Source organism: Palaemon carinicauda, chromosome 15, assembly GCF_036898095.1.
Source record: "Palaemon carinicauda isolate YSFRI2023 chromosome 15, ASM3689809v2, whole genome shotgun sequence".
NCBI classification, from domain to species: Eukaryota; Metazoa; Arthropoda; class Malacostraca; order Decapoda; family Palaemonidae; genus Palaemon; species Palaemon carinicauda.
The window spans coordinates 123440072-123462702 of record NC_090739.1 but is presented as its reverse complement, the minus strand read 5'-3'; the positions used below and the strand labels follow the sequence as shown (position 1 = coordinate 123462702).

Sequence of the window (22631 nt, the reverse complement as noted above, 5' to 3'; positions counted from 1 at the left end):
ATAAAAAAAGTGCATTAATGAAGTAATCATCAACAATATGAATAATATACAAATTACAAAACCTTCCATGCTAAGTATTTTTGATATTATATCGCCCGTTTCTTTTGTTTCGGCAGTAGAAGGTACATCATAATCTGTAGAATTTATATCTTCAATTTCCTCGTCTATATAATCTTCTTTAATTTTACAGGGAGAAGAATCAAAATAATTACTATCAATCGTTGGTGTAATATTTGAATTTATAATAATATTATCATCATAATTTTTAGTTGTAAGGATATCATCTACACTAGATTCGGGTTCCAAACGCCCCCCACTCTTATTATAACGCCCAAGAGGGCCAGTTACATTTAAACCATTTGCAGCAACTAAAATATAAGAACATATTTTGATAATATTATTATTATTCATTTTGATAAAAATTATATAAAATTATCTATCAGCTTCAGAAATAAAATTAACCGGTGATACTTACTTAATTTAGGAATATGTATATATAACAAGTTGCTCAGTTAATTTTCAAGAGATACAAGGACACTTTTATACATATATATATATATATATATAAATATATATATATATATATATATATATATATATATATATATATATATATATATTTAAAAAAATTTGGTTGATATTTTAAAACTTCTGTATATATCTAAATGAAATATATACATTTAAGAAAATTGGATATCTAAGAAAAAAAATTCAGTATAGTGAATAGAATTGTAATCAATGTTATATTAAATAAGTAACGAATAAATAAATATTTTTTTTGTACCCAAAAAATTTTATTGGTAAATATTGTGAAATTCCAAATTCTATGGCACCTAGTAAAGAAAAAACTTTTGATCTTTATAATAACATTTTATTTGTCGCAACTTAGGATAACAATCTAATTACAAAACAAGGATACAATGATAAAGTACTAATAGAATTATCATCAATGTTATATCAGACATCTCATTTTCCTTCAGAGAATGGGAATAAGTAACGAATAAATAAATAATTTTTTTGTGCTTTTCTCGTAACTGGTATAATATTTCAAATTTCCAAGTTGTGGTTTATTATCACTTGATGTTTTGTTTTATTATTATTTTTTGCGGTTGCTCTTTTGTTTACTCAATATTCAAATCTGCATATATATATTATTCTGAAAAATTCCTAATTCACATTTATTTTGAAATTAAACCATAAAAAATTTCATGGTATTGCTAGTAATTATAATGATAAGGCCACAATGAATATTTTTTTAATAATAATTATTATTATTATTATTTTGTTTATTTATCTTCTCTTATCAGCTAGGAAAATACTCTCTCCATAATTCATCGACAATCGTTTTTTTTCTAGACCCAATCGTTATAGTATTTTGTTTTTCATCACTAAGGTAATCATGCAATGTAGTAAGAATTAAATCGGGTTTATGATGACCTCTGGTAATAATTTTATCTGTTGTTGCTTTTTTTATTCTTATTACATTTTCCTTCAAATAAAAATTCTCTTTAAAATAAGACTCGTTTTCCTCCAAAATACTTTTCCATGGACAAGATGGAATTAAAAAATACTTGAAAAATTCACGGGGTTCATTACTATTTTCTTTCGGTACATTGGTAACGATAAAATATTTATGGGGATTATTTACATCCTCTGTAGTATATACTTCTTCGTTTTTCTCTTTATTATATTCTCTGTTTGGTGGACAAAAATAAATATCTAAAAATAAATAATCACCCATTTTCAGGTCTGCAAATTGTTTAATTTTTAAATCGTCATGATCAATATTCCGTAAAAATCTGAATTTGGCGCTATTCTCATCGACAAGGCGATATTGTTGTGATTGTTCATCTGATAAATAAGGATGAAAAGCTACTGTTTCTGGAAACCAATCGGCTAAATTTTTTTCGTAACACCTAGAAATTTCATTATTTTCCTTTTCCAATACAATTACATAATCTGTACAGTAGTTTTTTTTAAAGAAATCATTGCGTGCTCTGATTATAAGCGAACATTCACAATTACAATCTGGATTTAACACTAATTGAAATAGTTTTTGAGTGTTTAAACCATAAAATACATACATACTATTGACATACATTTTACTGCCATCTTCTTTGATTAAATTCTCCCCAATTTCAAAATAATAGAATATCATGTATATATCGTCTGGAAATTCATGACAAAGTATAATATGGTCAAGATCATTCAAAAAATTATGAATTTTTTTGAATAAATTGACTTTAATGTCCATCGTAACAATAACTGAAAACAAAGGAAGATATATGTATGTATATATATACAATAAAATAAAATATATATAAATTAAAACAAAATCAAATGAAATAATACATTTAAGAAAATTGATATCTAAGAAAAAAAATTAAGTATAGTGATTAGAATTGTAAACAATGTTATATTAAAAAAGTAACGAATAAATAGATATTTTTTTTTCTTTTCTCGTAATTGGTATAATATTTTAAATTTCTAAGTTTTGGCTACCATCCTTTTAATTTTCCTTAGGAACCCAATCGTTATAGTATTTGGTTTTTCATAACTTGGGTACTCATACAATTCAGCAAGCATTAAATCGGGTTTATAATTACCTCTGGTAATAATTTTACCTGATGTTACTTTTTTTATTCTTATTACATTTTCATTTAAATGAAATTTCTCTTTAAAATAAGACTCGTTTTCCTCCAAAACACTTTTCCATGGACAAGATGGAATTAAAAAATACTTGAAAAATTCACGGGGTTCACTACTATTTTTTTTCGGTACATTGGTAACGATAAAATATTTATGATAATTATTTACATCATCTGTAGTATATACTTCTTCGTTTTTCTCATTTGGTGGACAAACATAAATATCTAAAAATAAATAAACACCCATTTTCAGGTCTGCAAATTGTTTAATTTCTAAACTGTCATGATCAATATTCCGTAAATATCTGAATTTGGTGCTATTCTCGTCTACAATGCGATATTGTTGTTGATAAGATGAACAAAGATGAAAATATGCTGATTTTGGAAACCAACCTGCTAAATCTATTTCGTAATAATTAGAAAATATATGATTTTTTCCCTTTTCAATAGAATTACATAATCTGTATGCTGGTATTTTTCTAAGATATTTTTGCATTCGTTGATGATAGGCGAACATTCACAATTACCATCTGGATTTAACGCGAATAAAAATAGTTTTTGAGTGTTTAAACCATAAAATACATATATAACATCGACCGGTATTTTATGATCGGGCCGTCTATAAATAACCTGCTTATTTTCAAATTTAAAATAATAGAATATCATATATTTACCACTTGGAATTTCATCACAAAATAAAATATTGTCGTCAAGCTCAACCAAAAAATCATAAATTTTTTTGAATAGGTTGTGTTTAATGGGATTTTGTATTTTGTAATCCATCGCAACAATAAATGAAAACAAAGGAAGATATATGTATATATATAAAACTTGTATAAAATATTATAAAATAACATATATATATATATATATAAATTAGAACAAAATCAAATGAAATATATACATTTAAGAAAATTGAATATCTAAGAAAAAAAATTCAGTATAGTGATTAGAATTGTAATCAATGTTATGTCAGAATCTCATTCTTCTTCAGAGATTGGGAATAAGTAACGAATAAATAAATAATTTTTTGTGCTTTTCTCGTAACTGATATATAATACTTTAAATTTTTAAGTTGTGGTTTATTGTCACTTGGTGTTTTGTTTTAATATTTTTTAGTGGTTGGTTCTTGGATAAGATTTTTTCTGTTTTCTATTTCCATAATTCTTGCTTGAAACGGAGAATGTCGTCTTCCGCTTTGCTTCTAAAATTGAATATTCTAATATTTTGTTTTTCGTGACAAGGGTAATCATACAATTTAGCAAGCATTAAATCGGGTTTATGCTGACTTCTAGTAATAATTGTACCCGTTGTTGTTTTTTTTATTCTTATTACATTTTCATTTAAATAAAAATTCTCTTTAAAATAAGACTCGTTTTCCTCCAAAATACTTTTCCACGGAGAAGTTGGAATTAAATAATACTTGAAAAATTCACGGGGCTCATTACTATTTTCTTTTGGGAAACATTTAACAATAAAATATTTATCGCTATTATTTTCATCCTCTGTATATACTTCTAAGTTTTCCTCTATAATATATTTTCTATCTGGTCGACGAAAATAAATATCTAAAAATAAATAATCACCCATTTTCAGGTCTGCAAATTGTTTAATTTCTAAACCGTCATGATCAATATTCCGTAAATATCTGAATTTGGCGCTATTCTCATTTACAAGGCGATATTGTTCTTCTTCTCGTGAATAAAGATGAAAATATACTGTTTTTGGAAACCAATCGGCTAAATTTTCTACACGACTAGTAATTGGTTTATTTTTTTCCTTTTCCAATACAATTACATAATCTGTACTCTTGTATTCTTTTAAGAAATCATTGAATGATCTGATTATACGCGAACATTCACAATTACCCTCTGGATTTAACACCAATTTAAATAGTTTTTGTGTGTTTAAACCATAAACTATATATATACCATCGATTGGTATTCTACGGCGGTTTTTACAAATAGTATCCCTAATAGAATATTATATATTTATCGTTTGGAATGTCATGACAAAGTAAAATTTCAAGAACATACAAAAAATCATCAATTTTTTTGAATAAATTAACTTTGATGGGATTCTGTATGTCGTCCATCGTAACAATAACTGAAAACAAAAGAATATATATATATATATATATATATATATATATATATATATATATATATATATATATATATATATATATATATATATATATATATATAAACTTATATTACAAAATAATATATAGAAATTAGAACAAAATCAGATGAAATATATACATTTAAGAAAATTGAATATCTAAGAAAAAAAAAATTCAGTATAGTGATTAGAATTGTAATCAATGTTATGTTAGACATCTCATTCTCCTTCAGAGAATGGGAATGGGTAACAAATAAATAAATCTTTTTTTGTGCTTTTCTCGTAACTGATATATAATATTTTAAATTTTTAAGTTGTGGTTTATTGTCACTTGGTGTCTTGTTTTAATATTTTTTAGTGGTTGGTTCTTGGATAAGATTTTTTCTGTTTTATATTTCTTTTTCATCACAATTCTTGAAACAGAGAATGTCTGCTATTGTTTCACGTTCATTTGAAAAATTCATAATTCGTGTTTGCTTTGAAATTAAACCATAAGAATGTTCATAGTGTTGATAGTAATTATAATGATAAGGCCACAATTAATTTTTTTTTCTTATATACCTGACATAACATTGATTACAATTCTAATCACTATGCAGAATTTTTTTTTCTTAGATATTCAATTTTCTTAAATTTATATATTTCATTTGATTTTGTTCTAGTTTATATATATTATGTTTTATATGTATATACATATACATATATTATCTTTTGTTTTCAGTTATTGTTACGATGGACGACATACGGAATCCCATTAAAGTTAATTTATTCAAAAACGTTCATAATTATTTGTATGGTCTTGATAAAAATATTTTAATTTGTGATGACATTCCAAGCGATAAATATATAATATTCTATTATCATGAAATGATAACAACCAAGCGTAAGGTTATTTGTAAAAAAGGTGGCCGTAAAATGCTATTCGATAGTATGTATTTAGTTTATGGTTTAAACTCTCAAAAACTATTTAAATTGGTGTTAAATCCAGAGGGTAATTGTGAATGTTCGCGTATAATCAGATCATACAATAATTTCTTAGAAGAAATCCAAGAAACAGATTATGTAATTGTATTGGAAAAGGAAAAAAATAAACCAATTAGTAATCATTACGAAGAAAATTTAGCCAATTTGTTTCCAAAAACAGTATCTTTTCATGATTTATCACGCAAACCACGATATCGCTATCCTGATTTATCACCACAACAATATCGCCTTGTAAATGAGAATAGCGCCAAATTCAGATATTTACAGAATATTGATCATGACGATTTAGAAATTAAACAATTTGCCGACCTGAAAATGGGTGATTATTTATTTTTAGATATTTATTTTTGTCCACCAAATAGAGAATATAATATAGAGAAAAACGAAGAAGTATATACAGGGGATGTAAATAATAGCCATAAATATTTTATCGTTAGAAGTTTGCCAGGAAAAAATAGTAATGAACTCCAGGAATTTTTCAAGTATATTTCAATTCCGTCTTGTCCGTGGAAAAGTATTTTGGAGGAAAATGAGCTTTTATTCAAAGAGAATTTTTATTTAAATGAAAATGCAATAAAATTTAAAAAAACAGCAACAGGTACAATAATTACTAGAGTGACCTTATCATCACCAAAGTACAATACAAAACATAATACACATTGTCCGATTATGTAATTGTATTGGAGGAGGAAAAAAAAAAAAAAAAATTCTAGTTATTACGAAGAAAATTTAGCCGATTTGTTTCCAAAAACAGTATTTATCACACGAACCACCACAATATCGCCCTGTAAATGATAATAGCGCTAAATTTATAAAATATTGATCATGACGATTTAAAAAATTAAATATTTTTTAGATATTTGTTTTTATCATCCAAATAGAGAAAAACGAAGAAGTATATACAGAGGATGTAAATAATAGCCACAAATATTTTATCGTTAGACGTTTACCAGAAAAAAAATAGTAATGAGCTCCACGAATTTTTCAAATATTTTTTACATAGTGAAAGTGGACTGAAAAGGATTGAAATTGAGGATTTAAAGAAACTTACTAGTAAAAAAATTACGTCATCTTGCCATTTACTATGGTTGAGTGGGAAGTGGATGAAATTTAAGGATATTTCACACTGGAAAGGCTTTTTGCCTTTCCTTAATTTAAAGGCTACCTCTTCTGATGCAATAAACAGCGTATTACATTTTGCATCTGATTCATGTAGAAAAGCGAGTAAGAGTGTGGCATGTGTTACTTTTGACCAGCCACTATAATGGAAGGCAAGAGAGATTATGTCCTCTACTGAAAACAGTTTGAATTTAGGTAAAGTTTTCGTGCGACTAGGTGATTTTCATTGCTTAATGTCACTTATGGGTTCTATTGGGTACATCATGGCCGGTAGTGGATTAGAAGAAGTGTGGGAGACGCTTTATGCACCTAAATCTACAGACAAAATGATGACAGGACATAACTTTCCCAGAGCCCTTCGAGCACATCTGTTAACATATGCTGCATTAGGCCCGCTTCTTTTATCTGGTGCAATCATTTCTGATGAGGATAAACAAGAGGTTCAGTCCATGCTTCAACAGTATGATAACAAAATATTGACTGCAACATCAGCAAAGGAATTGGCTATCATAAATAGCATTGTAAAGAAATTTAACATTCATGAGCAAGAAGTTGCCTTAAGGGTCAAAACAGCAAGGCTTTGGATGCAATATTTCCAGATGGTGACAATGATGATTACCAAAAGATTCTATTTTCGAATTTCTCGCCATCTTTGTCTGCTTTATATATTGGTTTGACACGAATAAAGGCCTTTCTACATCCACGAATTTTATCTTCATCGCTTTCACATGGAAATAAAGCAAATCTATCATCTTCTGCTCCTCTAATTATCCTTTCATCGTGATTATAACATTTTATATAAACAGTTAATGTATGAGTTTTATTATCATATGTTGGACGATTATATGGACACGCGGTACATGGCTGTTTTATGTCATTAAATGTGTTCTTAAAGAAAACACCACAATCACATTGTCCAGTTTCTAAGTTATATCCGGGTGCAGCTGAAAATGGGGGTAATGCCGCCAAACACGGATCTTTAAAGCATGTCGTTTTGCTTAAATTCTTATTAAAAATAAACCCACGGGCTTTATCACAACGACATCCACATCTATCTTGAAATTCTGTGGAGTGAAAATCCGACGGTTTATATTTTTGGGGTATTTCCTTTGGAGAAATAATATTATTATCAATGGTAAATTTACCATTTTTATCCTCTCTTTGGCAAGGATTAAATTCATTGCGCTCAGCATCATATATACCAGGAACCTTTGAGTAACACTTCCATTTATCATGCATAGAAGAATATTTCCAATATCCCCATATTTCATTGCATTCGATGCCTCTGTTAATTGGTGGTTTTTTTATATACACAATAAGATTCGCCCGATAATAATTGCATTCCATTAGCAGCAACATATGAATGAAGATTATCATCTGGGATATGAATTAATTTCATGGCGTTTGAATCTATCCCACAAACCTTTCTACTCATTTTTTGACATATATTTTGATTATTTCTATCTTTGGGTGAAACAAATAATGCTGTCTCTGTACATAATGATGACTTTTTAATATTATTATTATCGTCGTTGGATATAAATTGATAAATAATATCATCCCCCTCCCCTTCCTCTTGCTTACTGGTTTGATTCTTAATCCAATAATTAATATTAGTATATTTTTCATCCCAGCGATCATCTCCGCCAAGCAAGTCTATATAGTTTAATAGTAAATGCCGATAATATACATATTTTATAACTTTCCAAAGGAAATAAATTAATGTTATTATTAGGGGAGTTAGATAAATAATGCATATTTTCATTTTTTGGATATAGAATAATTTCAATATGAAACCAGAATAAAGAACGAGAAACGTACCCCCTTATCTCCAATTAACTTTTACATAAAATTATATAACCATACAACATAAATGAAAGCATAATAACGACGTTAATGATTTATTACTTGATATAGAGGGGGGTTCTTATACTCTATATGTTTATACATAAAGCATATAAATTTAACTATTAAATATATCAATTAGGTAAATATAAATACAAAATGATAGATATGAATAATATTATATCAACAAAGAAATTTATATTTCTTGATTGTAAATTTACATTTTCGCTTAAAATTAATCTTTGTATATATATAAGTTGTTCTTCGTTATCTTTATTTTCTGAAATTATTATTTTCTTATCATTTTCATTGTCGCTGATATTTGTATTATTTTCCATTTTGAAGCTCTCCTCTATAACTTTTGAGCTATATTGGGGATCATTAAAATTCCATTTAACAAAATTATTATCATTGTGGTTTTCTACTGCCCGTTCCATTTTTTAATTTCTGGATAAATAGGTAGCAACATCAAAAAAATAAGTTTCAAAGATGACTATATATATATATATATATATATATATATATATATATATATATATATATATATATATATATATATATATATATATATATATATATATATATATATATATATATATATATATATATATATATATATATATATAATTCTATTATCGCCTTACCGCCCGATTATAAAACAGAAATGATGGATAAAAATCAAATTGTATACGTTCCTTCGATTTTTCTAACTTACAAAGTAGAAGATTAAGTAATTAATCAACTAACGCTTTTATACATTATTAAAACCCCGCAAAATAATATAACGGTATTAATTTAACAAACAAACATAGGTGTTTATAATTACTACACTCTTTTTCTTATTTATAGCCAAATTACTTAAACACAACTACTTGGGAAATAATTTTATGTTGGTAACAATTATAGAAAATATATACTGTATATATATGTATATATTTATTATAGTGAATATATATATATATATATATATATATATATATATATATATATAAACTAATAATTTCTATTAATATCAATAATATTATTGTTGATAACACTTACATAATGTATGAAATAAAAGAAATCCACGGAGATTTGTTTACGTGTCCAAAAAATGTATCATTGGCGCATTGCGTTTCCCGGGATTTTTACATGGGGGGTGGAATTGCTTTAGCTTTTAAGGAAAAATTCGATAATGTTCAAAAACTTAAAAATCAAAATTGTAGTGTGGGTAATGTAGCCATTTTAGATGAAAATGAACGATTCATGTACTATTTAGTAACCAAAGAAAAGTACTGGGAAAAACCTATATATGAGAACTTGTCTAGTTCTTTGTTGTCCATGAAAAATCATGCATTTAAAAATAATATATCTAAAATAGCGATGCCCCGTATTGGGTGTGGAATAGATGGTTTAAAATGGTCATACGTTAAAAATATTCTTAGTGATATTTTTCAATTTACAGACATTGAAATAAATGTTTATTATTTATAAGATACCGAATAAAAGCATTTGCTTTATTATTGTTATTCTGATATTACGAGAGGAAAAAATGGAGGGGGGTGCATGATTAATTTATCAGTTCTCTCTAATATTTTTTTGGTTTATTCATATATATTAAAAAGACTTTTAAAGTTTGATATTAAAATAATCCACGTTATGATAAGCATAATAATTATAAAGAATAAAACAATTTTATAATATTTCATATATCTAGATTTTTATTTTACTTAAAAAATATAAGATAAAAGTAGCCTTCTTGTCTTGATTATTAATTACGTATACTTCTTGTGGTTAATACAATTCTCATCATGCAGGTTTTTATAAAAACCTTAACAGGCAAAACTATAACAATAGACGCAAACCAGTCTGATACTATAGAAAATATAAAGTATAAAATTCAAGATAAAGAAGGCATTCCAGCAGACCAACAACGCCTTATATTTGCAGGCAAACAATTAGAAGACAATCGGACACTTTCTGATTACAACATTCAAAAAGAAAGCACCATACATCTCGTCTTAAGACTAAGGGGTGGGGGGAGGGGGTGGGGGGGGGAAGCACCTCATAATAAAATAAAAGTTATTAAAACTTAATCCAAACAACATATTTTTGTACAATATTTTCTCTGTATTTTATTATCATCCCCCCATTTGGGTAAAATCATTTGTATATAATTTTGATTTGATAGTAATTCATTTTCTTCTTTACTAAATTTTTCGTTTAATAACTGGTACTCATATTCGGATAATTTTAACCCAATATTAATATCATTACCGTAAGCTTGATTTTTATAATAATCTTTTTCTGTAAGAATATCATTAATTTTTTTTGACTCTTCGTCTTCATTTTTGTTTTCATTTGTGATATCCATTACTTTTTTTATGTAAACTGATTCTTTAATATTGTTTTCTATTATTCTATGAATGCATGATTGAATAATGGAGGGAAGGCGTGAATTTTCATTAATATTTTTACACTCATTTGCAAAAATATGGGCAAAATCTTTTGGGGTAATTGATAATTTATCAACATCAATAAGATTTTGATTCAGCAATTCACCTTCTAGATAATCTCTTAATTTATTTTCCAATGTTTTTGTTTTTATTTTGCCTAATTTTTTCATGATACTCATTGATAACTAATTCTATTTTAATGGTATATGTATATAAAAAAAGTTAAAGAATTCAGTGTAATACTTTTATTCATTATTACTTATATACTTAATTGATTGATTATATAAAATATAAAACTACCAGAAAGACATTATTTTTTTTATTTATTTACCAGAAGATCCAAATCCTTTATTGCCCCTACAAGATTCTATTTCCCATTTTTCATTTTTGATGTTTTCAACTAAACAGATATCAATTCCCGAAAAAAATTTTATTTGGGCAATTCTATCCCCAATATTTATTTCAAAAGAATTATTTGGATGAGAATTATGCAAGACCACTTTTATAGGTCCATTATAATCCGAATCTATCATTCCTGCAACAACATCTACATAATTATTCAGAGCTATGCCAGACCTAGATTTAATCTCTCCGTGTATTTTGGAAGGAAATTTCATACATATGCCAGTATCAATGGCAATTCGTTGACCGACAGGAATATTTTCATTTTGAGCACTATATAAGTCATAACAAGCCGCCCCCGTTGATCCTTTAGTAGGACATTTAGCATTGTCTGAAATTAACTTAAAGCTGACTTTTAGAATATTTTCCTCCATTATAATTATTTCTTCTGGGTGTGTAGTAATATGACTATATAATACCAAGAGCATTACCATTTATATGAAATATTTTTGGGAAATAATAATAATATTTATAACCTATTGTGGCAAGCCAAAACGATCGATAATTTTTTTTGACCAAAAAAATCTATTTCTGTCTTTTTACGCATATAAAAAATAGGACAGTCACGATTACTGCATATAACTTCTTTAATTAATGATCCTTGACACCTTTGACATTCAGTCCAAAATTGATTGAATTTTTTTTCGAGTGTAGCTAATTTTTCAATGTGGTGTGTATACAAATCTGTTTCGTGTACTTTACAATTATTACATAAAGCGTTATATTCTACAACATCGGGTACTATTTTTCTTTTTAATAAAGGAATTTTACAATTTATACAAGTTGGATGTATTTGAAAAAATTGACTTAATGGTCCTACTCTACTTATTGGTAAACTCTTTTTTTGTGTATGCTCTCCTATTAATATATAAGACTCGGTTTTATCACCGAGAATAGGTTCAAATATTCTAATAAGTGGCTTACTTAATGGATGTTTTAAATAATAATCATAATCTAATGGAATATTATTTTCTAATACATATATTGGATCTTCAGCCCTTTCATAAATAGGACTTTTTTTAAATCCACATATAATAACGTATGGAATTCTATCGCCAAGTTTTGGAGCACTACCGGCATCTCTTTTTCTTAATTTGATGACTAGCTCATTGTGAATTTGCTTTCCTTTATATTCTTCTGCTTTTTTTGTTAATTCCTTTGTAATAACTAATTGAGAGATGTCAATCTCATTACAAAGTAATTTTGATATGGTTTGTTTGACAAAATTAAGGGCTTCTATTGGGTTTCTATCAATTAAGATTTTTTTCAGACAAGTATTTATGACCTTAGCCACGAGTGGGCAATTGTCTCTACGAATTGTTTCTAGCCCCTTGCAATCTATTTTATCATAAGTATTAGCATTTGTATAATAAAGACCAGCATATCTTTTTTTGTTAATAAGCAAGTAAGGGAAATATATTTTTTCAAAATCAAGTTTGATTGGCTTGATAAAAGACTGAGTCACATGATTTGCCGCCTCCTTGCCCAAATTTATGGCCTCTTCTAAAGTTTCAACTCCAAAATTAATCATAACAGAATCGGTATCACCATATATAACTATAGCATTGTTATATTTTTCTTCAATCTTGTTTTTGGTAAGAGAAATCATCGTTCTTCCAAAAGCCGTAACACTTTGTGATATATCTAAACACGGCAATTTACCAATTTGTGCGCCCGTAAAACCATAAACAGAATTAGCCAATATTTTATATGCCAGTTATCTACCATCAAAGACTTTCTTTTTTCATGGATCTTCTTCGTTTTTTAATGCAATTTTCGCCTTCTTACGAGCAATTAAAAAGGATTCTAAAATTTCTGGAATTAACCCCTTGCGCTTATGACATTTTACAAAATAATTATTAGAAGGTGTAATGATATAATCGTCAGTTTTCAGAGTCATTTGATTAATATATCTTTTATCAATAAAGGTTGTATAACACAGATTATGTGCTATCATTATCGATGGATATAATGATACAAAGTCTAAAGTAACGATTGGAACGTTATAATATCCTCTTTTTGGTTCAATAACTGTAGCTCCTTCATATTCAAAACTCTCCTTTTTATCAAACACCGGTAATACTAAATTCTGTTCTTTGGCTTTTCTTAGTATTTGTGAAAAAATTTTAATCTGTTGTCCTCTATTTATAACATATGATAAAGGAATGCCCGTTACGCGTGCCATTTCTATATAATTGACTACACACATCAATTTATTCAATAATTTTAAAGAAAGAATAGAATCTTTTAAACAATATTCAGCCAGTCTTTTTCTAGTCTGATCATTACCATTTTGTAATTCAGAAATCATAGAATGATGAACATCTTCTTTTTGTTCGTTAAGAAAATGATAAGACACAGAATTTAAAGTATATGACCGAAGTTTGTGTTCTTTTAGTATTATTGTTAAAAGGTCCATTAAACACCGTCCATCTATGTTAATGATTTTGTTATTTCTTTTTCCTGTTTGTTTGTTTTGGGTTATGGTATCTAATATTGTAGATTTTATTCCTTTTACCCTTCCTAAATGAGCAAATACTGGCAAGTTTAAATGCTTGGCGCGGTTAAGTAAATATGGTAAATCAAAATTATTAATATTATATCCAGTAATGATATCGGAGTCAATAAACAATAGGAATTTTGACCAATTTTCTAACATTTCTTTTTCTTCCTGAAATGAAAAAATTTTAGAGCCCACAATGGGAGCACAACTATTCAAAGTAAAAACAACACTTATGAATGGCTCAGTCTCTCCGTGCCGCGTAACAACATTTCCAACTTGTATGACCGGATCTATTTCGGGTTCTGGAAATATTCCCCGTCTTCCCCCACACTCAATATCAAAAGATAATATTCTGAGTGGGGCAATAGACGCCCATTCTCCTTCGGGTTCATAAATAATTATTTTTTCCCACTCAAAAACGTTAACCTCTAATTGACAAGTAGTATTTTTAAAATTTGTCTCATTATTTTTTATTTTCCACTCACCAATAGGTACCTCGATCCAACAACAACCAGGCATCTGAGCATCTGTCATAAATCTAAGTGTAAAATCAACATTTGATTCGTAAACCCGAAAGTGAGTTTATCTATCACTAACCCATTTTCAAGAATAATCTTAGCTATAGATATTAATTTTGGTAAAGCCACAGTAACTTTAAAAAAACACAATGATGACGATGATTTTTTTTCTTGATATCCATATACACTTTGTTTAAACACCCTATCTACACTTAATACGTATTCCTTTAATTTAATTTGATCTTTTGTTTCATTCAAGTAGATTTTTCGATTCAGAGCCCTTTTTATTTGGTCTGAATATGAAACTTGTTTTTGTGAATCTAATAAATTCACAGAAACATATATATAAGGAAAAAATCCAAATACATTACAACAAATAGTATTCCCTATATCATTTAATCCAAATAATCTTATTATGGGTACCTGCTGCTGCTGCTGCTGCATATTATAACCACCACATTCCTTTTTTCTTACCGGATAACCAATATAATAATCAATATCCATCTGCTGAAAACACAATTTATTTGTATTGGGAGTTGATAATGGTGCTGCTGGCCTATTCCATTCTTGGAGGAACCTATTTTTATTATCACCATTTTCAAAAAATTGCCGCAATTTGCTTATTTTACAACTCTTTTTTAATTATATCTTATGAAAAACTATTAGACGTAATACCAATTTCATGTAAAGCCGTTTAAAAATAAACGGCTTATATATATATATAAATATCTTTTAAATTACCAGGAAAATAAATTTATATTAAATTTGTAAATTGGGTACCTTTTTTGTTATACTAAAAAATGGCAACATATTATGCATTCCTTTTTAATAAAAAATGTTTACAAGAAGAACAAAACAAAGATGATTATGATAGTATTACCTATTATATGTTAAAACCCAAAGACTTGGCCTCACGGATGACATATAATATAAAAAAACATGGCCATAAATTTGAAAGTATTATTATTTATTGTATAACTGATGTGATAAATTCGAAAGAATACGCTATTTTTCCTGAAGTCGGCTCATCTGGCAATTATTTCATGATGAGTGTTTATGGATTTATTAATATATTTTTAAAAGAAATTTATAAAGAAGATATTTACCAAGACGTAAAAAGTATAATTGGTGTTTTCATCACCACAGAAGAAATTTATGATAAGGGTAAAATACCTCCACTTTATAATGCGGTCAATTTAGACGATGAAAAAGACGAATTAAAAAACGAATTTGAACGTGGATCGTTCGGGTCGTGTTCCGAGATTACAATTTACCAATATTTGTTAAAAAAACATTCAATAGCGACAAAAGAATTGAATGGTTTGAAAGAGGTGAAAAGGTTGATAATACAAAATAAAAATGATTTTGTTATGCGGGTGGATCACAAAGTTATACCTTATATTAATAATCAAATGTTTGATGAAAAAAAAGTATCTCTTAAAAAATAATCCTTTCGGTAGATATTTCATGATTTTCATGAAAACATAATAAAATATTATCATTGTCGATTTCATTAATATCATCATTCGTACGTGTAAACATTAAATTAGAAAAATTAATACGCCCGAATGATAGCAAAGTATTAAATTGAATATTAATATTATTTATTATTTCATCTATTAAATTTGCGTTAAAACAACATTTTGCATAAGAAATGTTAGAATAAGTATCCGAATTTAGACGACTTAACTCAACTAGCCTCTGCCTGTGTTGTTCGGTTACAGAATATTTAGAATGAGGAGAATTATTGGAAATGATAAAGGACAGGAAAAAAAGCTTCGAATTAGTATTATTTTCTTGTTGTTTTCTAAAAATTTCTAAAAGGGACACAAATAACATATAATCATCTAGCCACGTTTTAGGATCTAGAAAAATTATAACAATGAAATTATTAATATAGTTACAATTCAGGTATTTTTCCAAGTTGTATAATTCGTCCTCTAGAAATGATTGTTTATTGTTTTTTTTAGAAATGTTTATATATAAAACAAGATTTTCATCTATGTCCTTTAAAATCTTTCTTTTCTTTATTACTTTTTGGTTATTTATTATTAATATCAATGTTTTTTTGTTTTTATAAGAAGGATTATTATTATTTCGGGGTGTGGTATGAAAATAATGATTATATGTTGTAGTGTTGATATCATTATTGTTATTTTTTGGATAACAATAACAACAAAAGGAAAACATTTTTTTAATATTAAAAAAAACAAAGTATGATTATTTCTGAAATATTATTGTGGGTTATATTTATAATCTATGTAGGACTTTTCTGTAATTTATTACAAAAACACTTATTTAAAAATCCTTTTGATGAATTATATCCTCCTATTGGTTTTTATTTTGCATCGCCTATATCAAATCAATATTCTGATCATTCATTTTATAATGTATCGGTGTTTTCTAATGAAAATGAATTTACTCTTGATTTCATGATTCATATTATGCCACAAGATTTGTATTTCTTTTTGAATGATAATAAATTAATTTATCATCCCAAAGAAGAAGAGTTATCTGAAATGTGTGATCACGAATTTCGAAAAGCCTTTCTCGTTTTATTAGACAAAAAGGACGATGATTCAACCGATGTCATATATACTCAAAATATATGTCACAGAAAATTAGATTACTTAAAAAATTTATACAAAAATAAAATTTTTTACAAAACATTTGATAAACTACAGAATCCGGAAACGATAATAAATTTAATTTTGAATTTGGTAGACAAGGGAAAAAGTTTCAGAAAAACTCTTAAACATGCCAACAGATAATAACTATTCACGGGAAAAAGAAGCAAAATTGTTAACTGAGCTGAAATATTCACCTTCACATGATATGTCAAAAATAATAACCGAAAATGGAGAGACTTTTATGCAATTAGATTCTATGTACGAGTATTATGACTACAACAGTGGAACAAAAAAACAAATTGTTAATTTTGAAAAGGACGTCGAAATCATAAATTATTCTAATATTAAAATTGCCGGCATTGATCATAATTCAAAGAGCAAACTACCGATTTCACCTTGTTTATTAAAATTATATTCAGGAAAAATAGTAGTTTTCATTCCTTATTGTGAATTAATTGATATTAGTCAAATTTAATTTGGAATATAATTCTAAAAATTTGATGGTAGATATAACACAATTTCCGTTTTTATTTTTAGGTAAAATACAATTGTTGGAGAAACATATGTACAAGTGGTTTTTTTCGTATAATTTTCCTGATTTTGAGTAAGAAGTCTTAAAATGTTCATGAAAAGGACAATATACATTTCTAGTATCATTATTAATATCATTATTATCATTTTTCGTGTTGTTGTGCATATGTAAAATATTTTTACATTTCTGGGTAGCCGACGAAAAATCATTTGTTTTGTTGTTCTTGTAATGATTATTTTTCTTATTATTATTATTATTATTATTATTTCTTGGAAACTGTTTTATTTTAAGTCTATAGAATTTTTCATCGTCGACATATATTTCTTCTAATGAATAATTTCCCATTATTATTATGATGATGATGGCAACAAAGAAGAAGAAGAGTATAATAAGTATTCATTCCAATTTGCAAAACCCTTTATACTTAATCCTCAAATAACTTTTAATAACCTTTTTAAAATTTTCTGATAAATTTGAAATTATTTCATCATATTTTATATTTTCCAAATCAATGTGGGTTTTATTTGTTAGAGTATTAACAATTTTGTCGTGATAGAACTCTATATCTTTAGGATGATATACCAATTCACCGCTCATGACTACTGATGTATAAATTGAATCTTTGGGGTCTGGTATATTGTAAGTTGATAAAACGAAGGGCAGAAAACACTTGGATTGATTATTATATATAAATTTATAACATTATTGGCGTCATCATAATTTAATATAAAATAATAATAACGTGGGGAATTATTATCATTGTTTTCTTGATTGATTCTCAATTGTCCTATTATATCGAATTGTTTACCTTCTTTGTGATTGAAATATATTTTATTTTTATTATTCGAAGAAAAACTATTTATTATATTTTTTTCTTATTGTTTAATAAACTTTTCTCTTCTTCTATTATGAGGATATTTTTTTCGTTTTGGTTCATAAATTCATTTATTTTATCAACAACGCCCATATTAGGTCTCGTTGGGGAATAAAATATCCCATCAATATACGTTGACATTTTTAAAATTTAATTAAAAAATGGCAGGAAAATCATATGTATACGAATTCAATACAACACCACATCATATTACTGAACGTTTTAAAAAAATATTTGAAGAAAAAACCTACGATACAGTAATATTAGGTATAAACAGATTTTACGTATGTCCTATAAATATACCAAAACATATGTTAGAAAACAAAAACAAAGAGGATTTTTTAAATTATGGTAATATTAACAAAATCTATTATATATTAGAGGAAAACGAACGAGACACGAGTATTATAACTGTCATGTTTAAAACCGACCAACATTTTATAAATTTATATTTAGTATTTGATAATAACATAATTGATTATAAGAGAAGTTATATAATCATGGGGCAAGACCCCTCCTTAAATATATCTCTAATGATTCCTTCCCTTCTCTCAAAAGATGATGATTGGAAAACGTTATTTTATGGTGTTTTTTTGGAGGATGGGATTCATATAATGTCTCCTTATTTATTCCAAGAATTTTTCAGAGAATATACAAATAAAGTAAATAAGAATATATTGTATTTTAATGTAAGAAATACAAAAGGAATAATGAAAATGTTATATTCTGACATAGTACCTATTCCATACATCCCTTATTTTTATCACCTGGTTTGTCGCGCAGAAATGGAATATATTTTACAAAAAGATGAACCAGAAGAAGATGACCCATAAATTAATATTGTTAATAATACTCATGAAAATGGTAGAAACTGAAACCAAAAAATGTTTTTATATATATATTATATATATAAAGTGGATACATAAAACACTTGTGTCAGTTGGCCAATTATTTTAATAATCAACTAAAAAAGAAAATATGTCAAATAAAACTCAATTATATGGATTATGGGATTCGCGTTTGTACCCATCAACAGAATACCATCGTCTTGTTATATATTCTAAATTTTGTGATAATATTATGAACGCTTCAAGTGGATGTTCGGAATGTATCGAAAATTTGTGTTCAGTACAAATTTTATCTCTTATTGAACAAATTGCAACGTGGGCAGTAACTGATGGAGGTAAATTTACAAATGGGGAACAATATCTAGAATCAATAGACACTAACACGAAAGATACAGAAGGAAAACCAATATTTCTGTTATTTATTTCTATAGCTAAAATCATGCCACATGAAATGGCAAATATATTCATGCCCGCAGTAATTGATCATTTTTGTCAACAAATTGGTAAAGAACAAATAGATACAAATTCCTTGAACCAAAAAATTAATTTTCATATATTATTTGATACATTTTCCCCTTTGGTTATTGCTAAAACATTAGACAACCTTTCTCATTGTTATCAAGGTTTATTATACAATTATTTTTTTAGACACTTGTGGGAGGTTAGGTTTCGTATAAACAGACTTAACATAACAGAATGGTATATTAATCCCCATCGCGTATTTTATGATGTCAATTTATGTTATGAGCTAATAGAGCGATTAATGTATAAAATACGTAAATTAAAATTACCCGCTATTATTGGATGTTTTGAGCCAATTTTAAATCCAATAGCATTTTGTTTAGAGTGGATGATTGATGGATTTTTTCATGTCATAGGGCCTTGTATTTTAGCTGGAACTCGTGATTGTAATTTTTTGAAAGTAAATGGGGCCTTATAGATGTTACTACACAGATAGATATTGATCCAAAAACAAAGACATCCTTTTTAGCCTTTTTGGGAAATTTATCAGATGCAAATTTTGAGCAGGTTATTACTAACTGGTTACCAATATTTTCCCAAACAAATCAAAATAATTTTGATCATTGCTCTGCTGTGTTAGAAATGTTGGTCGAAAATGTTATTCATGAAGGAGATTTGGCACCTCTTATTTGTGAAAACAAAGAAGATATAGTTGATAGTTTTGAATATTTTTCTGAAAATAAGTGGTTGTGTATGTATTTAAATTCGAACAAAATGTCAACCACCACCCTTGAAATGGCTAAGGTGGCCATATGGAACGAGCATTGGAGATTATTCAGCCACGTATTAGAAGATGGGAATTTTAGTCCAGGAATTATAAAACATTTAGCAGTATTTTCAAGTAATAAAGTTATTGGAATTGAGAAACTATTGAATAAATATCATACGTGGTTACCAAAAACGCCAGTGATACCGGAAGGATTAACTTTATTGCAATATTGTATTAAAAATGAGGTTAGTAATTTTTATCAAATATTAAAACTAATCCATATAAAAAATAATTTGAATGTTCCTGGTTTAGATGGCCTAACTCCCATTATGACCGCCTGTTGTGTTAAAAAAACAAATTATTTTCAACTTTTATTAAAAGCTGGGGCCTCTTGTTTTCTAAAATCTTCCACATTAAATCAAACAATATTTCATAGGATTGCTACAGCAAAGGGTAATAAAAAGTTACTATTAATATTGAAAGATTGGCAAGATAGAAATCCGCTTATGTTGCTTCCAGATATAGAAATTCGACAACGCGATGGAAATTTGACGGCACTACAACTAGCATTACTCTTAAAACGCAACGATGTTGCCAGGCTTTTAATGTCTCTGTTTCATAGCTCACCCACGAGTTTATTTGGTAATTCCAGCATATTTAATACGGCTGACGTGATGTTTCTTTATAATAATGCTACAGGATTACAAATAATCAAATCAGTATCATCATCGTTCATTCCCAATTTAACACGAATATATGGTTCATATTTGGATGGGACAATAGAACGCCCAACCAATATGGAAACGTGGCCAGTGTTTATAATTCCATGTTAATACATTTTGACAACATATGATTTTCCAATGTCCCCAAACGAAGAATCAATCCGTCATGCTTTGTGGGGTTTAAGTGATAAACAAGATAGTGAATGGGTAACCAATGGGGAAATAGAAGGAAAAATAGAAAGTTGTCCAATTTGTTTAGATGACATGAAAAAGTATTTTATAACAGAGTGTGGTCACAAGTTCCATCCATTTTGTTTATCTCGTTACTTTTCTTATAATAAAATTTGTCCAGTATGTAGATATGATAAAATAATAAATCTTCCTGTTGTTTGCAATCAGAATAAATATCCCGCCAAACCACCCCTACCACTGTTAAACGAAAGACTATTAGTTAACCCCCCCTCAACTAACACAATATTACCTTATAGAATTCTTTATAATACAGTTCATTTTTGTAATAGTTATAAATTTATCCCACCTTTTATTTGTGGACATATTTTTGAATGCTATTTCCTTGTACATCAAGAATGGGTATCTGAAACTAAATATTTTAAATAAGAAATATATATTTGTGGTACATGTTATATACATACCTTGTTATATTTCAAACAAAAATATAACAATGAAGAAAGAATATGTTTACAACTTTAGCTTGGTAACTCCAGAGATTTTGGGGTTTGTTTTATTTAGTAATAATAATACATTAACGGACCTGGGAATAAAAATATTGTCAGCGTATGCGGCGCATAAATTTTCCATGAAATGTAATAATGGATATTTTTATAAAGTATCAAAATTAGAAAATGAAAAACTATTGACTGAAAGAAAATTATTAAAACAGGTAATTTTAACCTTTGATGTTATATTGGTAGAGATGAATGAAGAAGATAAAATGAATTTGATTGTTAGAGAAAATGAACAAACAATGATGATGGTATCACAAGAAAGAGAATATAGAAGATTTATTAATGAGAACCACCCATTATTAATAAAAAAATTTAAGGGGTCGTGTAATGATCTTTCGTGTATGACGTTCTATAGCCGAGAAATAGAAATCCTATTTGATAATTATCGTTTGTGTATCAATCCAAAAAAAAAAACGTATAATATTCAATATAAGAAAATGAGAGAAAAAAAGGAAACTTTTGTACGAAAT

At 27.3% G+C, this 22631-nt stretch overlaps 1 pseudogene; it reads right to left on the bottom strand.

The window, feature by feature from the left end:
* Positions 1–12026: 12026 nt before the first annotated feature.
* Positions 12027–15134, bottom strand: LOC137654161 (DNA polymerase delta catalytic subunit-like; annotated as a pseudogene).
* Positions 15135–22631: the final 7497 nt, after the last annotated feature.